The following is a 6505-nucleotide window of genomic DNA, read 5'->3' on the forward strand; positions in this document are numbered from 1 at the left end:
AAGGATGATAGTTTGAGGACGACCTTGGAACTCGTAAGAAATCCAAGCAATGCTATGTTCCTATGCACAAACTTGCATTTAGCTGTTATGGCTCAGTGGTTAGAGCGCGAATTTACTGACCGGAAGGTCCGTGGTTCGAACCCGTCCTGTGCCTCTTGACTTCCCCTGTCTAGGCTTTGGCAACCTGGCAACATCCAAACCTTCGCGCTTCCTTTTGGTAGACATTGAAATGGTGTTAAAATGAAAGATTATCTTTCATTATCTCGCATCTTGTATCCGTGATTTTCAAGAAATTCCTGATGAAAGTTCAGAAATCAATATGGTAGGTAGTGAGCCATCACCTTATGTCTGGCCATTACCAGAGAGATATCTTAAGGCTGAGTCCCCCCATTTGGTAATCAGTCATAAGTAACCGAACAAAAATACTACTGATATGTTAATCTGACTTAAGAAAATTGAGCGGAATAATGTAGAGTACCACTTTGGATCTCTCCTTCAGGCAATACAACACACGAAGTATCATTCAGAATGGATCTTGGGGTTATTCCACTCGAAGGAGATGTTTCACGCTTTTGGTGTGACAGTGGGATGGCGCATACTACTGAATAAGCACGCGAGTAGTGCCAAGTAAGAGCCAAAGCCTCGTCCCTACATCTGAAGGTAGGTAGATTCAGCAATTATTGAATCATTTAGCAGTACATGATCAATGTTACAGTCATATGACCTTCGGTCAACAGACGAGCAGACGGATATCGTTGGTTTCAGACTGGTCGAGTCGTCTCAAAGGAAGGAACAGGGCCGAGAAAATCAAAAGAGAAACGCCAGAGTAGCACAAACAGATCCGTAAATTCTGCCACCAAACTGTATAACGATACGTACTATAACTTGACGGGTGTGGAACGTCGGGAGAATTGCAAGGAATACTCGGCGAGAATGAGCGCCCAGCGATAAATCCGGCAGATTTAAAATACAGAACAGAAATAGCACAGACCGAAAGATTCAATACCGATTACTATGTGGGTGGGATTTTGTCCATATTTAGAGGGATTTATCGTTTGTATGTGTAACTAGCCGCAATCAATCCCCTTGTTACATTCAGACGTGAGATATTATCTGGGTCATTCCGATAACCAGTTCAAACAGGTTTAGGCATCCTATGTTTCAGCTACAAGATACACTTTCTCTGTCGGGGTTCCTGAATGGAATAAACAGTGGATTGCGTCAAATTTCATAGCCTGATCGGACTAGGAGGTTATAGGGATCGAATGCATCCAAAGACACATCCGACATCAATATTTTTGAGGTAGAAAATGATGAATTTTCATAGTCTGGCAATCCTTGTTTGCGGTCATTCAGCGGTGTTTTTAGTCCAAGCTTCGGAAGTCATCCTCACCAACACACACACAAGTTAGCAAGTATTGACGGAATGACTAGTCTTTGTGAGGAAGATGCTTGGGTTCAAGTAGAACATAAGGTTGACAGAAACTCGGGGACTGCGCCTACCTGATGAGACCTAAGAAGGGCGAAGCCGGTCGTGGGCTGTCGAAGAATTTTCAGCAACCTTTTGAGTAGTGCATTACAAATATGCACATGTATCACGATACCTGGAATATCGTAGCGACTGAAACATGATGTGGCCTGGCGCAGCACATTCAGTCGCCTGGATATGATATATCACAGAGATTCAGGGGATCTCCTATAAATCTTCTAAATTTTGTAAACGTTGAACCTCACCATCTGTTGAACAGATAACTTTTGTTTTCTATAAGACTGCAACAAGACTGGTACTGTTGCATCTGGGAGAACTGGTGAAAATGGCTACTTTATTGTCGTTTATCCCTCCTGAAAAAAAAACAAATCATAAACGGGGAATTTTGTTACTCAAGCTGTAGATTTAGTGGCTGCATTGTCTGTTTACTATGTGCAGCGAACGGGAAATTCAGATATCAATGAGCATTCCGCCATTCAAATGAAGCCAACCTGTGCTGGAAAACCGAAGAGCAATGTACAGCTATTCCATCTTCATTGGGACTCGTCAGCGGTGAGCACTTGAGAAAATCAGAGGGCTTCGAATCCGTGACCATCTGGAGGGAACTCGGACACCAGGGGCTGACCCGCAGTGAAAGTCACCCGCACCTAAACATCTGTCAATGACAGGCTGTCATGTGTTGACTGGTTCCTCGGGTCACGAGCTCATACAGTCAAAGAACACGTGACCACGTGATGCGTAATCCGTGATTTAAGGACCAATGCTTGTTAGTATCCTGTCCAAGTGCAAGTTAATTACACTGTTGATCAGTCGCTCGGGCGATTTAAACTACTGGCACGGAGGTTGCGAGTTTGAATCACCCTGGAGTTTCGTGAGATGCCAATTGTTTGTGATTTTCAAAACGGACGAAACAGTTTTACAGTGATTCTCAGCTACTTAGCGCAGATTAGCTTAAAATGGATGACAAAATCGTCGTTGAACATTCTGAAATCTCCTCACACTACCAATAGTTTAAGCCGCAATGTTTTATTGATTTTTATTGATTTTTGCCTTTTCCAGAGTTTATATTCATCCATGAATCTTTTGTTGTCAGTAGTCTGTCTGCCAGAATGTCCTAACATGAGTGTTTTCGCAAGTTCTGGTTCAGTCAGCCCGCTTAACGTCAACTCGTTGGATTCGCGGAAACGAGAGTTTAGCTAAATTCCAGATATTTTAAACTCGGTGATAAATTCTTTTTGACAGAATCCCTGTGTTAAGTAAAAGAAGCATGTTATGTCAATGTTGGTGTGTTTGGGCTAGCCTAACTTATCACATCTAACAATGGTAGGATGATATTCAGAGAACATTTTTCGAAAATGAAGGAGAATTTTAGGGATATACTCATTTTGCTTGAAGTTGTGACGTTTTCTATGTTGAATGAAGATAATCGCAGTGACAACCAAAGTCCCAAAGAAGACTGATCACTTTACAACCTTGTACTACAGAGTAGTAGAAGTCGGCCTCCTTGATCACATGGAAAATTCACAATAGGAGAAATTTTGGAGAACGAATTTTTTTGGTAGATTGGAAAATGAGCACGCATCCTCAGGTGATCACTGCTGGTCCAAGCACGCCGGTTATTCAGTGGTATCACAGTTGAGAAGTCTGCTTTTTCCTGAGAAACTGTACACTGTCACTACACTGTTTTTCGTGGCGATGTGGACCCAGTTTTCTCCACTGTCAAGCGCCCATTCGGGTCTACAACCTTTTACCATGGACACTGAATATAAAGTGTGGAAAGTGTGTGCTTTGTTGCGTTTTTTAAATTTATCGATTTTGTCTACACATCAAGGTCATAGTCACAGCAGTCTCTGAACGGTCGTGCTCCTGTTCTGGCGTAATTATTTCGGCGAGTTCACACCAGAGGGAAGCACTGGACACGAGTTCTGCTCTCATTAGAGCTCCTCGGCAGTGCATGTCCAATGGCCGTGCCGGGATTTGAACCCCGGACATCTGACATGCGAGGCGAGCGTGCAACCACTACTCCACCAACACACGTTGGACGCCTCTGAATTATCATGTGAACAGGCGAACGTGTTCACAATTGAGCGATGTGATTGGTGCACCCGAGTCATCGAACGACAACCCACTAACCGTCCTGGATGAGACGACCGATTGACCCGCCAGTGAGGATTTCCCAGTCAGGTGGCGTGGCACACGCTTGAAACCCGCAGGGCAACCTTTTTTGGTTGTAATTTTGGGTTTTGCGGGATAGGCATTTTGTTCATAGTCCAGTTTGAAAGTTGAGTGAAGGTGAATCTCTTATGCGGCGGTAACTGCTAGTAGCCTATGTGCTTATGTCTTAAGACAGGATGGATATATTGTGGAATGCTCTACTGTTTCAAACGGTTTCCAAGCAAGCGATCTGTCTTCCGGAACGGAATAGATTGTGAGGCGTCAACGTACTGGAACCCTAAGAGCACCCATCTTCAGATTTCCGTAGAAAAGTTATTGGCAATGGCCAGATGTCAGACCGCAGCAAAGATTTCTTGAAAATGGGGGCATACAAAGCACGCCCCCCATAAAATATGTGCACCACAATATGGTGATAATGCTGAATATTGATTTTTCGTTTTAAATTGTCAAATTGCGAAAGCCAAAGGTCGATAACGGGAGACTCACCTGGAACCTGGCTGAATCTTTCGTTTAGGACTTTCATCGACTGAAACTGTTGCGGAAGACCACCTAATGCTTCACTTGGTATGGTATTCGAGATATCGCAATCTCAACCGAAACCCGAGGCAGTGTGAAGTAGCACAATCGTTTGAAGAGAAGCATCCTCGACGAGCATCCAGGTAACTCGTCCATGAAAACCAGGCTGGTAAGCAGATGAGTGTACAAGTCGAGGGTTGTGCAGTTTGTATCCATGAAGGACGAAAGGTTGATGAAAACATGGGAACTGCACCTACCTAATGGATCGCAAGAAAGGCGAAATCTGTGGAGAGCTGTCAAAATTTTTTCAGCAACCTTATGAGTAGTGTGTTACATCTAGCTCTTTTCAGTACAGCGCTGTCAACATCAAGCAAACATTCAACATCCCACAGTTTGTGTCTTCTCATTGTGTCATATAAGAGAGTGAGCGCTATTCAGGGCTATGCTGAGTACTAGATAACCGAGTTTCTAGTGTTATTTATACTTCCAAAATTATCAGAAATTACCAAGGATTTTACCCACCAACATAAACTAGTCTATGACGATTTTGAGTGGGAATAGCAATATATCATATCTATCGGCCACTAATGCATGATACTCTTAAGCGCTGGGATACACACACATACACGCACACGGTGATCGAATTATACACGCGGAACATTTCCCCTACGTGAGTGCTGTGCGTACACACTCAGCGTTGTGTAGGCTTATCTGCCGCGGACTGCCTCTCCAGCTCTATTCCAATAAAGTTCATCACCAACGAAAGGATTATCGTTAATCCGTAGATGATGAAGAATGCAAATTCGATAATATTTTTTCCAGTTCTGCTTGCTTCTTTCGGTTAGATAGCCTGAGGTTTCGACAACGAAACGTTGATAAATGCTCAACGTCGATGCTAGTGTGTTGGCATAGTCAAACGAAAAATTCCTGGATCACTATCTGCTGATGCAATCCACGTGAATTGGAAATTATCAATTTATTACACACTCAATAACTGAAAATGATTGAAAAACGCAGGGAAATTTTCTTCTTGCGCTGTAAAGTGCAGTCCAGGAATAAGACACTCAATTCAGTTTGTCAATCAAATGATTCAGGGCTAGGAGTGCACTCAATCAAGACTCAGCCTTTTTCCAGTAAGAAAGGCCATTTTAAAGCTTGTAAACCTTAGTGAGTTCAAGTAGAACAGAAACTCCGGGACTGCGCCTATATGATGAGCTCCAAGAAGGGCGAAACCGGTCGCGGACTGTCGAAGAGTTTTCAGCAACCTTGTGAGTAGTTTCCTTTATGAAAATACCATGCGATATCTCGAATATCGTGCCAACTGAAACATGAGGCTGCCTATGTGTAGCACATTTAGTTGTAGAATATCATAAACGAGAGATTCAGTTGAGTCTCTCGTGAAAACGAAATTGATTTGCAAATGGGTGTATTTCTCGAAAACAGTGCAATTTGGGTTCAAGTAGAACATAAGGTTGACGGAGACTCGGGGACTGCGCCTACCTGATGAACCCGAAACGGAAGAGCGAAACCGGTCGTGGGCTGTCGACGAATTTTCAGCAACCTTGTGAGTAGTTTCCCTTGTAAGCACCAGTTTGCCGGGCGAGGTCTACTGCTGGAATTTCGTTGTGTTCCTGCTACTGACAACATGTAGGTAGTATGTACTTGAGGCTACTAAGTCACGTCAACACTTCCTGGGCTCTGGTGAACATGAGGCCACTTCATCTCAAACCAGACTGTGGAAAATACGCTAGTTTGTTGATGGCGTACTTGAGACTCAGTGTGAGCACATTGCATACCCGTGAAAGAACGAAGGCCTTTGTTGTGGAGTTACTTACTAGAGAACGCCAAGCGAACAGTTGCTATTGCACAGGGAAGCAGAACTCTCATGTGCATCTTGTTTATAAAAACTGGATTTCCGTCTTCTTCTCGGATGCGTCGTCCTAAAATTTCCTGGGCACTCATTGACAATCACTCAGATGTATCCGAATGCTACAAAGCAATTCCACAAGTTCCGTAATAAATCTCACTTTACAACAGGTGCAATGCGGATTTCGAGTAAACCACATACTACTCGCATGCCTAATCAATAGTATCCACTGTTACACTGTCACCTTCGCTTTGGGACCAAACAGGGGTACATTCAGCGAATATACACTCACCTGCAAACTAATGTGGTTCTTTCGAGAGACTCACCTGGAACCCAGCTGAATCTCTCGTTTGTACTGTTCTCAGACCATTCAATGTGACTCTTTGTGACTTTGGTGACTCAATGTGATTCAGCTGGGTTCCAGGTGAGTCTCTCGAAAGAACCAAATTAGTTTGCAG

The sequence above is a fragment of the Opisthorchis viverrini genome (assembly GCF_000715545.1).
Source record: "Opisthorchis viverrini unplaced genomic scaffold opera_v5_117, whole genome shotgun sequence".
Lineage (NCBI taxonomy): Eukaryota > Metazoa > Platyhelminthes > Trematoda > Opisthorchiida > Opisthorchiidae > Opisthorchis > Opisthorchis viverrini.